The sequence below is a fragment of the Pleurodeles waltl genome, chromosome 4_1 (genome assembly GCF_031143425.1).
Source record: "Pleurodeles waltl isolate 20211129_DDA chromosome 4_1, aPleWal1.hap1.20221129, whole genome shotgun sequence".
Taxonomy (NCBI): Eukaryota; Metazoa; Chordata; class Amphibia; order Caudata; family Salamandridae; genus Pleurodeles; species Pleurodeles waltl.
The window spans coordinates 587,062,765-587,078,622 of NC_090442.1; the positions used below are offsets into that span (position 1 = coordinate 587,062,765).

The 15,858-nt window shown below is 44.6% G+C and overlaps 1 long non-coding RNA gene across 1 annotated transcript in view; it reads right to left on the minus strand.

Moving 5' to 3' along the window:
* The window catches only part of LOC138288543 (uncharacterized), a 261,421-nt gene that overhangs the window by 140,351 nt on the left and 105,212 nt on the right, over nt 1–15,858 (minus strand). The window lies entirely within an intron of this gene.

The window sequence follows — 15,858 nt, forward strand, 5'->3', positions numbered from 1 at the left end:
TTCAGAGGGCAATTCACATTTAAAAACTAACACAAATTACATAGGTGTTTTAAATGGGCAGTTATGTCAGGTGCTGAGTATCTTCCGTTTAACATTAAAGAGACAGGTACCAGCAATGATGATGAGAAAGAACGGGCATTTCTCCACAGCAAAATAGTACCCTGTCACAGTGTCCTGCCTTTTACATTTACATTTCAAGCCCTGGGAATAGGAATTTACCAAGTATACAGGCAGCAGGACAAACTCGGTGATAGACTTTCTCATTCAGCAATAAAATTGAGGAAAAACATTCTGCAAGCTTGAATTAATTGAGTCGCTTTTGAATAGGTATGTGCAGTGTACTGGATAGAAAACCACTGATTGCAAAATCCTTCATCTTTTTTTTCAATTTCTTCACTGAAGACTCACAACAAAGAATAAGAATTGAGTCTACTTCTGACTCCTCTGCAACAAGTAGACAATCAAATTAACTTTGCCTTAATTAATCATTCTTGAGCACCAACTGAGAGCAACCATTGTGAAGATGCAACACACTGCTTTGGCTTCCCCGTCTCCACCTGCAGCTTTTCTTTAGCTATGATTTTACACGGGCCTCAAGTTTGGAAACTGCCTTTGTTTAGATATCTCTGCATGGCACTTCAAACATTTTATAACTGTGGAGTTATTTACCTACATGAAAATGTCTTCCTTCTCATTGTTTAGGATGTGACTTCTTAAAATACCAAAACTATGAACTGCTCAGGTCAGCAGTGCAGCCTTTCCCATGCATACAACCATACTCTGCAATCAATTGCCAAGACAGAATGAAAGCATCAAGCTTTCTCAAATTCCATATAACATTTGAATTCTAGACTGTTTTCAAATATCCTGTACTGTACATTTTCCCCTGATCGTCTCTTATGTCAATGTAGGCTTTTATGGGGGCCAAGGGTTGCTTGCCTAACAATTAACACACCTTCTGAGGCCCTTAAAGGAGTTGAAAATGTGTCCGGTTCTTTCCACTAGCATTTCTCAGTAAATGTGATCAAATATTTAGGCTTTGTTCCTTCAACAATGTCTCTGATGTTCTCCATTTATAAGACTGCACATTTGTTAGTTTTACAACTTACCTCTGGATTTGTTTGCCTTTACATTCACTGTAGAGCATTTGGTTGTCTTCCACTCTAACAATTAGAGACGTTTTAAGGCATGGGCAAAGTGGACTTTATCCCCAGTCTTTCAGGGGGCCCCTTAACAGCCAACTCTGTTGTGCAGAGGTTCTTGCCCTTATGACCCCGATTAATTGTTAAAAAGATTTTGAATACTGTTTCCCTTTATTTTCAACCTGAGCGATGTGTGATTATATTGCAGACATTTTGCAGAGAAAGGTTGTGTGTATGTTTCATGCTATATCCGTAAAAAGTTTTTTAGATCTAAACAGGTCCTCCGATATGAAAAATGGGAGGGTATCACAGATATTGTTTGCAGTGATATTAGTGAGCTGCTGCTGTTATAATATTGAAAAATATTATTCATTATCCCTGAATTTTAGAAATAACGTCTTTAGAATTTGGATGAGTGTGCCTGTGAAAAGTCGGTGTCATGGCCAAAAAGGGCAGGAAAGAAAGACCTTAAATTGTATCAATTTCAAAGCTGTTCCAAACAGGGACCCCCAAAATACATTTGGTCCCAAGCCCCCAAAATCCCTAAGATGTGCCTGCTAACAGCAACGCACAATCCACATTTTGTAACATTTTCCTCTATCAGACTGCTGGTCGAAAGACCCTCACTATGAGGAGTTGACCAGACATTGTCTTTAGAGAGATTAGAAAGCAGGAGCACCTAAAGGTATCCTTGTTGTAGAGGACTGTGGGTCATAGTCCTGGCCTGTATATCCACTACTGCTTCAAATATCTCCAGAAATACACCCATATGCTGCAATATGGCAGTTCTGTATGCTTAGACTATATTTCTTTGTACTTGTAGATTTTGGCATAATGCCAGCACCATGGGATGCTAGTCTGTGGTAGTCATTGGAGCAATGATGCTTGCTTGGTGAGAATATGGTGTGGGAACTTCTTTCAGGAAAAGGAAACACCAAAACAGAAATGGCTACTACGAAAATGAGCATCACACCTATTCTTTGCACAGCCAGGAAGTCTTCACTCTCTTTTTAAGTTGATTTCTTTTGGACTGTAGAAGTAAAAAAAAGAAAAAAAAAATAGGGAAAAGGGTGCAGAAACCTTCCTAGATTTTTAGTGCTGACTATTTTGGGAATTGAACCCGGTTTAAAGGCTTTCCTGAACGTTTATTAAAAATCCTCTTCACTGCTAAAGTCTGATTTAACATTACTTTTAGAAAATAGGCATTTCTCTGATCTCACTGCTCTATGTGCCTTACGGCGTGTCTCCAATCCATGTCTGGTCTGGTCTGTGCTGGTGACCGCTCCCCTTGTGCATTCCATCCAGACAGCCATAAACACAGGACACAACTGCATCTGCATTCACCTGCATACTGATGGGTCTTCCTGGGCAGGAAGGGTGGACGGGCTCACACTTATACTTCAAAGGGTAGTGGCCTAACCCCACACAAAGTCCTGACAACCCCCCAAACACACACACTGAGATAGCCTGGCAGACAGGACTGTCTGGAAGGGAACTGGTGCACTTCAGAACCACTCTTTGAAGTCTCCCCCCTCTTCAAAGGCACATTTGGGTATAGTTACTGGGTCTCTGACCCCATCAAAATCAGACTTCTGGATCTGAAACTGAACCTCTGTCAGGACTGCTGTGCTGCTCAACTGGACTGCTTTCTTGCAAGGACAGATCTTCTCGTTGCCTTCCTGCCTGCTTCTCTCGGACCCTGCTGAAAGGACTCTGCCTTCCCACCACAGTGATCTCCAGGGGCTCGCTGGCTTGCCCCCTGTTATCCTGCAATCTCAGGGACATCAAAGACTGCTTACAAATCTCCTGGTGCTGCTGGACTCTGTCTTCTGTGAGTCTTACCTTGCCTGAGGTGCCCCCTCCAAGCTCTGGGCCTCAGAAGTGGGTTCTGGAGGTGAGTACTACAAAAATTGATGCATCGCCCAGAGTGTGATGAAGAAAAAAAAACGGCGCATTGCATCTGACGACACAGCGGCTACCAAACATTGAAGTTACAACCTGCATGACTAGCCGACAATGCTCTGTGCGGCCTGGCAACAATATATCAAATTTACCTCAAGAGAGCCTGTCAATGACACAGTGACCCAACTGTGTGGAAAATATTGATGCATTGTGCCCTCAGCGCTGCTGCATCGTCCACCAAAGGTACTGTTTCAGCAGGCCCTGCATGGGTTTTGTCATCGGCCTACCTCCCATCCTGGTCCGCCTAGATTTTGGATTTGCACCAGTGCCTCGCGACCTCAAGTAACATTATGACTTCTAAGCACTGTTTTCACATTTAATCTTTAAAAGTTCATCTCTCTACTTCCACTGGGTGGATTTTTGTCGCTTTGGTCTTGTTTCACTCAGATAGTCTCTATTGTTATTGTTCCAACCTGGTGTGGAGTCTTTTTGTGGTGTATGAGTTATTGCACAACTACTTTACACATTGCCTTCTAAGTTAAGCCTGCATGCTCTGTGCCAAGCTACTAAGAGTGGGCACAGGATAATTTAGGTTGTGTTGTGACTTACCCTGACTAGTACTGTGGCCCTACGTGGACAGGAGGGATACCTCTGCCAACTACAGACCCAATTCCTAACACTATGGATCTGGCAGAGGAAACTCCTGCTATGCTTTCTTTAACATAGACGTTAGCGACAGATAGCAGTAGAGTTAGACCTGGCCTCCTTGGCGTGGTCTACCCTCTTTTTGCCTCTGCTTCTCATGTTTTGACTGTGTGCTGAACACCTTTTGCTGTTTTTGGTACTCTGGGCACTTAACCATTGCTGACTAGTGCTAAAGTGCAAGTGCTCCTGTATAAATTATGTGTGTAATTGGTTTTTCCATGATTGGCATATTTGATTTACTAATAAGTCCCTAGTAAATTGCACTAGAGGTTCCCAGGGCCTGTAAATCAAATGAGACTGGTGGGCCTGCAGCACTGGTTGTGCCACCCGCATGAGTAGCCCTGTAAACCTGTCTCAGACCTGTCTCTGCAGTGTCTGTGTGTGCAGTTTTAAACTGCCAATTAGACTTGGCAGGTGTACCCACTTGCCAGGCCTAAACCTTCCCTTTTCTTACATGTAAGGCACCCCTAAGGTAGGCCCTAGGTAGCGCCATGGGCTGGGTGCAGTCTATGTTAAAGGTGGGACATGTACTGATGTGTTTTACCTGTCTTCACAGTGAAATACTGCCAAATTTGGTTTCACTGTTGCAAGGCCTATCTCTCTCACAGGTTAACATGGGGATGTCTTTAAATATCCTTAAAGTGCAGTTTCCCTTTGAGAACAGATAGACATCTGGAGTTTGAGGGTCTCTGAACATTTTAAAAATATATTTGTTAGTGAAGTTGGTTTTTAGATTGTTAGTTTGAAAATGCCACTTTTAGAAAGTAGGCATTTTCTTGCTTAAATAATTCTGTGACTCTGCCCGTTTGTGGATTCCCTGTCTGGGCCAAACGCATAATTGGGCTGTTTGTGAATCTCATCTAGACAGTGACACAAAGTGAGCTGGGGTGTAGCCTGCATATCCTGATGAGCCATCTGAGCTGGAGTGGAGGGAGGAGTGGTCACTTAAAACTGAATGGGCTGTGCCTACCCTCACACAATGTAGTCTCCAACCCTCTGGTGTGTGTGTATGGGGTCTGGCCTGGGCAAGGCAGGATCTTGTGAACAGCAGAGACTTTCCTTTGAAGTTTGCCTACTTCCTCAACTACCCTCCAGTTGCTGCTTCTGAAAGAGGACAAAGACTGGACTTTGTTGTGCAGTCCTGCTTGAGAGGTATCTCTGAGGGTTTGGAGTAGAGCATGCCTCCTGTTTTGAAGCCTCAGAGACAGCAAAGGCTTTACCTTCCAGTTTTGAGTCTACATGCTGTGGACTCTAGCTTGCCAGAGGGTGCCATTACAGGTCCTGGGCCCCTGGAAGTTAATTTCTGGAGAAATCCTGTGAAACAACGACAGATGATGCCGTGTGAATTCACTAAGGGCGCTGCTGCACGGAACCCATGATGCCGCCTGCACCTGAAGCTGTGGATCTTGCAGAAGCGAGTTAACCCAAACGACCCCGCAGACCTCATCGCCACAGCTGCTGATCGTGCACGACTTCGCTGAGATCAGAGTGTCGTAGCACTGACATTTGTGACGCCAAACTCCATTGTGGCGCCTGCGGCCCCGTGATGCGAGTGCGACCCCTTGAGGTCGCCCCACAGCACCCTGACTTCCTCGGACTTCGTATCTGCCGGAGGTACCAAGGGACCAACACCTCTCAACCGCCGCCGCCTCACCTCCACCACTCTGCAGTAAGGACTGATGCTGCTGCGCAACACTTCTGCTCCTCTACCCCGTAGCATTGGGGCCAATGCTGCATCGGATGCAGCAACACCTCGCTCCCCAACTCAGTGCATTGGCCTGTTTTCTACTTGTTTTATGAAGGTACTGTACCCGAGGGTCCGTACAGCTCCGTAACAGACGCCACTGGTGTCGCATTGTAGGATACGACTGTCACGACACCGCTGAACATCAAATTGCAGCATTTGTGCCTCTAGGCATTTTTTGTTGTGTTTAAAAGCTAAGATCATAATTTTTTATGGTGTATTGTGGATTTGTGGTGTCCAGTTTGTAGTGTCTCACTTTATTACTGTGTGTGTTGGTGCAAATACTTTACACATTGCTTCTGGGATAAGCCTTTCTGCTTGTGCCAAGCTACCAAGGGAGTCAGCGAGGGTTAACCAGGTGGGTTTCTCCTTTGCCCTGACTAGAGTGAGTGTTCTTGCTTGGACAGAGGTTAACCTGACTGCCAACCAAAGACAACATTTCTAACAAGTAACAATTAACCTAGTGGAATTGTTTGTATTTTTCACAATTCTAATAATGCTCACTATAGTAATGTGTCTCATCGGTCTAATCATCACAACTCATTTTCATTTCAAGAACATGATCATTTCAATATATGTTTTGAGAATGCGTTTTCTAATTTCTTCTGTTTATACCTTGGGCATGCAAATGTAGTAAACAAAAGGGTTAGATCTGTTTAGATTAATTCCTTGGGAATCAGAGTGGTTATGTTTGAGGTTACCAATAACAAATAATACCCTGGTAAAGTTAAGGGATTAGATGTGATACTACCCAAAATAAAACAACATTTAATGATGATACATGTAGGCTGAGTCTCTATATTGTAAAGTTCTTGTTGGCATATACACAGCCATGCTGAACATGTAGGAGCTGTATAAAATGGCACGATCAATGTTCTAGGTCAGGTACTTAGTTAATGGGTCTCCAGACTAGTTTACTTGCATGTGCTCAAGGCTCCCTTTTCAGCTCTATACAGAGACATCCATGGTGAAAAGGATTCATCTACCTCAGCTTAATACGAAGCTCCTATTTATGTCTGTAGGTTGTTCGAGCTTTAACTTTTAAAAGGATTACCCCACTGTAGTGTCTCTTTCCTTTGAAATTAATTCTTTAAATATGGTGCAACAAGTGTGTTAATTGTACACAGGGTGTTACTACTCACTTACTTGCACATGGACTTGCAAATGGGTGTGGATATGTTACCTTCATAGTTGAGGCACACAAAGCTTATAAATGCAAAGTTTTTTTTTTTATTCCTGGGTGAATATTCCTGCAGTTATTCCCAATACACAGACATTTCACACATACACTGCAGCTCAAGTCCCAGCTGTTTTTAGACCTTGCGAATATTTAGAAATAGCATTAACATATCTGGAACATCAAAATTGGTTCCAAGGCCGCCCTCCCACTTGCTCTTCAAAATGCAAGACTGGGTCCTTTCAGCAAAAAAGGGGGGGAAACTGGCAGGATCTACACCATATCCAAACGCAAGAGCAATAAATCAGTGTGATACACTTGCTCTTTTAAAATAATCTGGTTAGACGGTATGGACTTCTAATGCAGTTTATTATGCATACTTTAACTACTGCTCCAGCACGGGCTCTTCAAGCGGGGCAGCCACAGTTAGCTGTTTGCTATTAGTCCAGTTACTATTAATGCCATTCAGAGTAAAATACTTGCCAAACAGAACAAAATTTGGTTTTAGATTGCACAAAGCAGCTTAAAGCAGTGAAGCAGTGTTTCCCCATATGGGAGCCCAAGATAAAAGATTCTCACTATGGGGCATAGTTATACTCTGTCTGCGCCGAATGTGCGTCAAAAATGTTGATGCACATTCAGCGCAAACCTTGCCCCATATTTAAACTTTGATGCCCGAGCCCGCGGACGTCAAAATCCCACTGTGTGCGTAATTTTTTGGATGCAGCAACCCGCCTTGCGTTAATCATATGCAAGGTAGGCGTTCCCATCCAAAAAATGACTTAAACGGCCGTGCGTCGTATTTATGCTTCCGGGCAAAAATCCTGCACGGCCGGGAGGCGGAGCCGGAAAATGACAGAAAGCCCGATTTGCGTAAAAAATGAACGCTTGGGTCAGGGCAGGCGTTAAAATGGGGCAAACACACCTGTATTTAATCAGAACACCCAGAAGCAACAGCAGAGCAGCAAAAGGGAGACATGGAGGTGATTCTCATCCTGCGTGCACGCTGATGCAGAGCCCAGCAACAACAACAGCGGCTGCCACAACACCAGCAGGGACCCCAAAGGCAGCGCAGAAGGCAGGAGAGGATATTCCGCACCAGAACAACCCTTCATGGCCTCAGGGAACATGATATCATCCAGGAGGTACAGGTTGAACTGGCAGGCCATTCAGCAGCTGCTGCGAAACAGAGCCACAGTTGGCACCCACCTTGCTGACACGCCGCACCATCCCAACAGAAACCAAGCTGCTAGCTGTACTTCACGTGTTGGCAAGTGGCTCTTTTCAAACAACTGGTGCCCTGGTTGCCGGAATATCAGAGCCATCATTTTCTGCCTTCTTGCCCAAAGTACTGGATGCTATCATTAGACACTCACCCTGCCACATCTGCTTCCCAAACACACTGCAGAAGCAGCAGGAGACAAAACAGGGGTTTTACCTCATTAGTGGCTTCCCACACGTCCTTGGTGCCATTGACTGCACACGCGTGCGCCTTGTGCCACCTGCTGCAACTGAACACCTCTACCGCAACAGGAAGCACACACATTCAACAATTGCCTGCACATTGATGGATCACCAAGGATTGATAACCAACATCGTGGCAAAATATCCTGGGAGTGTACATGACTCATTCATCTTCGGTCACTCTACCATCAATCAGCACTTCCAGGATGGACGGTATGGCAATGGACTATTTGTTGGTAAGTACAAAAACCTAATTATATACACACACTGCACAGCAACCCTCTAGGACGCACAACACATACACCAAGACAGCAACATGTGGACAGGAACACACTGAGGTCGTGACATCGCGAGCCATGTTTCATAGGTCTGCATTGAACCTGTCGCACATCTGAAATTAGTGTACAGTCTAATGTTAAGACGTCAATGATCACAAAGTTAGGAGAGGTTTGCCTAATTGTCACCTTGCAAAATGTAAGCGTCTCACTGATGTTTAAATGAATCCATTGCATAAGTCTAAGGGTATGGGATGCCCAGGGTACATTGATGTGAACGTGTTAACAACACTGTCAAAATGAATCTGTGTATGGAACTATCATCTCACCCCCAGTGAAGACACAGGGACACCTGTATCACAAGTCACAATGCTAGGGAGTGCATACTGTACTGCAAATCCCAAAACATACTGCTGACAACCGGTCAGCAGTCAAACACTCGTTCAGCCAAGGAAACGACACAATGCAGATGGTACATCCTACAAGCCTAAGAAGGAACACTATAATACCAAAGAGTCACAGACAACACAAGACAACTACTGCCATGCAAGGTGATTTCAATGGGGCAAGCTACATCAACATGATCCGGTTCATTTTCTTTTTCAGCTGATCAGGGGTATGGGATCCAGCCATGGATAATGACACCATTTGGCAACCCAAGCACTGCAGCAGAGCGTGCCTACAATGACGCACATAGGAGGACATGCAGCATAGTCGAGAGGACCTTCGGCATCCTCAAGTTGAGATTCAGGTGCCTCGACATCACTGGTGGTAGCCTCCTATATTCCCCTGAAATGGTCTGTGAGATAATTCTAACATGTGCCATCCTGCACAACATTAGCATACGAAGGAACATTCCCGTCTTTGAACCAGAGCCACACATGCCTGAAGAGGAGGATGGTGGCCTGCAACATGAGGGGGGGGGGGGGGGGGGGGGGGAAACAACAAAACACGGCTGCTGGATTGCATAGGCGCCAAGATATCGTGAACAATCTTTTAAAACTAATCACCATCACCACTGTATTAACTAATGTAAATAAACACTGATAATAATCACCATATCATGGTCTGGCTAATCATTTTTGCTCACCTTTATCTCTATCAGAATAAGAGTGTAGCCTGATGGAGCATTGCTGATCTACCGATCAGGACACAGAAAATTCCTGAGCAATTTTAATGCATATCATACAACAGTCACATACACACACACACTGTAAATGACATATCTCCTGTACATTTAACCTTTGAAGGGCAATAGAGGACCACACCTATTTCACACATACATGTTGGCAACATGGTTCATTGCAGCATACGGCACACAACTAAGATGCCATCACTCAATAAGGGGAAAACAAGCCTCATACATGAGGCAGTTGATGTGCTATTGTATTGGTAACAGGAATGTATGACCAGACCCTTGACAGCAGTAAGTCCGACTGCACCGATCTTTGCAAGGACTATCTGTGACTAGAGTTCCATAGAAGCAGAACATAGACACTACAAGTGCCACACCTATGACAAGCATTGCTCACATGACCTTCCATGTACATGTCAGCCCATTTCCTAACACCTGACACACCCATGCTCCTGGTCACAACCCACCTGTCTGAAGAGGTCCCTGGAATGGCAATGTGTACCCCGATATTCCCTCCTCTACACACACAGACAAACAATACTAATCCTGTGTGCTACACCCTTCGCTATGTTATGCCATTGTCATAGTACATCTGACTGCATGGATGTCAGGTCAATGAATACACTGGCTTGTAGTTTCTAAGCCCTTTTATCACCTGTAGATTGCTTCCCGTGTGAAAGGTACTGTTGGCCATTTGAATTCGAATCTCACATACAGGACTTGTGAGAAAATGGAGCACACACCTGTGATCACCTCCATGCACACCACCCATTTGAACATGCACTGCCCCTGCTGATGCCTGGAACAGCATAGAAGTTTCCATTTTGTCAAATACACCGTTATGCATTGCTAGTAATCAAGCCGTGTAACACAGCCCTTGGGTTTATGTGTCACCTTCAAAAACACAGGATATACACAGTTTTCCATGTCAACTGTCTTGTTCTTCCACCGAACAGTCTTAGTCAGACCACTGATTATGTACCTTGTGAAATTGCTGGATCCAGATTGACCCTGCATCCTGTCAGCCTGACTGGCACCTGTCTGTGCGTTACCCTAAAGGTTCCTTGTGGCTACATATGTACCACACTTGCATTAGCAAACCTCTCATTCCTCAGAAGGTATTTTGTCATATGCTTCATCAATGCATACCCAAATACATTGTATAGCATCATCTGCTTTTTAATTGTACCATATTAGTAAATTTGTCTTTGAAAAACAAAATCATGGCCCATCCCTTGTCTGGGTCTCATGTATGCATGAACGACAAAGTGTGACAGTGTACCAGGGCCGTATGCAGGGATTGGGTATGGTGCCTCCAGCAGAACCAGCTACCTCTGATAATGTGCATGAAAAGTCCACACATATTAGGACCCTGACAGTTCACACGCTGAATCACATTGCTCACAACATATTGATGGGCTGTGCATGCTGAATAGCTGCTACATTAATCAACACAGAGGCTATGATGTTCCCTGATGCAGTGGGAACTTCACAGGCCAACCTGTGTACAAATGTTGTATTGACACCTGCCGGAACATGACACTGGAGACATTATCTCACTCAGCACACCAAGGTTGCCTTGTTGACAGTCTCATCACACATCTTCAGTGACAGGGTGGGACCATCCTCATGTAGGTTCTCGGGTCCTCATCCACTTTACTCACATTGATCTCTGAAGGTTACTCAGATACAGGAATAGCTGCCACTGACTCATGATGAGACCTGGACGTAACTGTGACAACATACACCACTAAAAATATACAGGATCAACACTGGACCACACACATGAACAAGACACCTCTGTGCAATTGATCACTGGAAATGTGTCCACGTGCTGCCTCGTCTGCTGGTCCACCACTGCCACTGGAGAGTTGTGGTTCAGTCATATGACCACAACTGTGGCGTCATATTACATTTGTGGATCATCTCTGGCTGTCTGTACCAATAACATGGTACCCCCTTCGTCTATGCATGTGCCTGACTTACTGTGGTTTCACCAACAAGTGCCTAGGAAGCAGTTACCAAATTTCTAGGACATGGGATGGCCAACTGGTGGACCCTTGACATGAACAAGCGTCTGACATCTATCCGGTGCATGCTTTGTCATTTGTGGTGTCTACGTTACCCCAAATCTTGGAAGTGCACACAACAGATGTTGCTACATGTATGACTAGCACATGTCCTCTCTCATTTCCACACTGACTTGCATCTAAGGTTTGGACACATTCATACAAGCATACGTGCAATAATGCATCTTGTGATGCACACACACTGGGTCAACAACTACATTAGTAGCCAATGCACACACATTGAGCCATAGGCATTGAGGTAGTGTACTTATGTGTGTCACCTTGTTATCCTCTCCTGATGCCAAACATGCCCAAATTGTGCAATACATATATGTAGGCCACACATGACCATCTAGTGCGTCAGCCAAGTGTGGGAATCCTGTAAAGGAAGTAGCGGGTCATGGTCCGCAGCAGTATGATGTCTCACATGTGAACATACACCATCAACACCAAAGTGGGTGCAATCAGCCTATCTCAGTTGAGTCACAAATGTAACATTACATTAAAATGGAAAAAATACCCAAAACCAGTTCATGCCCTGAAATTTTGACGCATATGCGTAAAAAAATGACGCACAAGTGTAAAAAAATGACGCACAAGTGTAAAAAAATGACGCTTATGCCTGAAAAATGACGCACAATGCCCTGAAAATTTGTTAAGTGTTAAGACTATTTCCAAATATATGGATGCGGCCTAATTTTTACTACTGTGCGTCGAAAAAAATTACGCACATGCTGTATGCGTGAAAAAATATGACAACGATAAAAACGGCAGCCATTTTATGCAGGAAGTGATGTTATAGGATATCCTGTTTACAGATTATGTACAGTGGTGGTACTTTCACTTTTCAGTCTGTGATTCTTCTAGACTGTGTGGCTGTGTTCTTAGTTTTGTCCAATGAAATTGTGCTTTTGTCTCCTGTGTGCTCCATTACTTGTTAGTTTGTGAAATAAATATTGTTGTTGTATACTGTCTGAGTGTGTTTAGTGTACTATTGTCCAGTATTGTCTTGTCTTTGTTGTTTGTGGGAGTCTGTTGTGGGTAGTGCTAGTTTGGGGATAGTTGGGCTCTTTTAGTTGTTAAGTTTACTTTTTTGTAATTCTACTTCCCCCTTTTCTCCTTTGTTCTTCTTTATCCCCCTACTCCCCTTTTCGGTGCTAAGATGTTGGGTAGGCCACGTCTTGGCAAGATGGGTGAGGAGGAGCTTGGGGGGTTTATATGGCTGGTGTGCCATTTCCTCCCACTGATAATCGGGGCAGGGTGATACAGGGGTATCACACCAAGGCACGACAAATCCATTGGGGAAAGATCCTGCTTTACTTGCAGCGCGTTTATGGGAGCCAGAGGAATGACCACCAGCTGAAGCACCGCTGGACTGAACTCATCAACAGGGAGCAAGATCTGATGGACCACCTGGGAATAGTGATTGGTGGCCCTGCTGGTGAGTACAAATCATGTAAATGTGCACAAATAAAAGCTCTGTAGTGACATCAGATGATTTATACAATATCTGCCGGCTAAGTTGCTGACTGTGTGGAATGCTTCGGAAACATAAAGGGTCATTGATGGACTATGTGAAGGACCACAATTGCTAGCTGTCAGCTCGTGCTCTGCAAACTTACTGAATAGTTTTGCTTAATGTAATTTGGTGCCGCCTTTGTGTCAGACAGCAACACAAATTAGGAGCCAATCATGTCTATATAGGTCACATTTGCCAGTGAAGTATAGATTTTCCAAAATATTGGCAACCTTTGTTGATGCAACAGCTAGACTGACTTTCTAAACACTACACGATGCAGAAATTGAGTGCTGGCTTCACGTCAATTGATGATAGCAATGTGGCCCAGACATATGTCTTGTGTGTGTCTGGTGAGTGTGTAAGGAAAGCGTTTTCGGAAGTTCTATGAATGTTGTGGATTATTGTGGTCCTTCATCATTTTGGATACATGTCAGATCTGGATTTGGAAACATAGGGAAAAGGTGTAAGGTGCCCTCAGCTAACATCTTACACTGGTATTTGGTGTTTGGTGTTCCACCTTTCGTTTAGGGATGGCAGGCCAAAGGTATGCACATGGATTCATATCTCTATGGTTGGTGCAAATCACCATAGCTGGGCCACATCAAATGAGCAAACTAACAACATGAGGTCTTACAAATGTCCCTGCCCATCTGTACATTGTACCTATGTGTCATAAATGTGTCATGGCCACAATGGCTGTTTGACTGGTAATGCACTCCTCAAGTAACCAGGATGTCTCTCTTGGATGCACATGAGACGAATACACGCCATTATTATGTCTGCTCACTAATGAAGGAGCATGTTTGCCACCACATTATAGTTAGGGCCACTGCATGTGTGCAGATGTGTGTAATTGTCACAGGAGACCCATGCTATGTACATGTTAGCCGTGCTATATCGGATGCAGTATCATCATGTCTCAGTGGCTTTACTTACTGATGTCATCTTACACATAGTTTTTGTCTTTGGAATTGTTGATCAGTGCACAGATTTTGAGCACATTTCTTCCTTCCATGCCTTACAGGTGGACCGGCACCCTACACTCTGGGCAAGGTGGCTTCATTTGAGGACCCCGACAACTCCAGTAAGTGTTGATATGTCTGTTATGTGTTGTGTTTGCTGGTGATGGACTCCTGTGTGTTGAACACATAGCAAGATATGATGCGCTGGCCCATCATTTGTCTTGGTCCATGAGTGGAATTTAATTTTCTAATCATTTTGGAGTTTGCCAATACTTATCCTATTGTCTTATCTAGGGACTCTAGGTCATTCCTGTAGGCCCCGCAATGTGAACTGGGGTGAGTCATGTGGATAACCACTTGTATCAACAAGAGTCGCACTGGACCTAATCTCAGATTTAGTCTGCCTGTCACACACATTCTCCCAGAATGGGGCTGCAAAATGCTTACCCACAGACTTCTGCTTCCCTATTCACCAAAGTACTTATGAAACTATAGGGTGAACTTCCTAGCAGCATGTAGCTCCACATGTAGTGCTACAAGTATGTGCCACTTGAGTGCAATGGCCTAGGTGTGCATGCAAATCATGGCCATGGGTGTTCTTGCAACTCTGTGTCTGTTGTAAGTCATGCCTTACTGGAAGTATATGATGTGGACAAAGGTCTGCATTTCCAGACATGTGTGGCGCTGCGATTGGTCAAGGGTTTGCTGTCTCCTATTTGTAGAATACACCTTACCTGTGGTGTGTGTGTGTGTAGAGCCAAACACATGTCCAGCTTTCCTAAGCTTCCCGGGTGTCCATGTTGTTTGAAATTGTTAGTTGTTTCTCCACCCCCCCAACTCAAACACAGGCATGGGTTTGTGAATAGTGTACCTAGGACTGATGATACAAGTATGTTACACAGACATGTAAAGCTGTGAATGTTTGGTCGGAACCTAGTATACACACTCAGGTATAGTACATGAGTACTATACTAGCAAGTCCATTTACAACTTGCAGATCATGTGGCCCTAGATTTCCATCCCGTATACGGACATTTGTAGCCCTGGCATTGGCAGAGGATGTGCTGCATGATTGTTAGCTGACAACTGTCAGAACCCTGATGCCAAATTAATGCCATTTGTTACCCATCTTGTAGGGTTTGGATGTGCTATGTGTGATACGACCATTGTAGGCTGGCCTGCCATGTACTTCCTCAGGGACATTCAATGATCTGTATGATGATATGAGCTGTTACAAGTACAGTAGAGGTACTGTCTGATTTACTTCTTGTGCCATTTCACACAATGGAGTTCCTAATGTAATTTTTTGCCTTTGTCTTCACAGCTGCTAACATGACACCCATCCAGGTCCGTGAGTTCCAGAGGCGGGCAATGCGTTACCAGCATATCCTGCTGGTAGAGTTGGGGTTCAGACGGATGGCCCAAAGATACAGGAATGAATGGGCCTCCGGAGTCTGGAGGGCTTTCCCACAGGGTGGCCCTACTTTGCCCACCACAGCCACTACCAGCACAACCACCACTTCCACCCAGGTGGCACAACCCACAGCTAGGACTGTTGTCCCAACAACGTCTGCAAGTGCTCCAGGCCCTAGCAGTGGACCACCATTCAGGGCAGTCCACAGGCTAGGACTATACATGCCCACACACGTCCTCAGCTGGTACCCAGACAGCCTCAGCTGCTACAGTTGACCCTGCAGCTTTTCAGGACATGCAGCGCAAAATGGACCGCGTCCTATGTAAAATTAGTCACCTGAGCCGGGATGT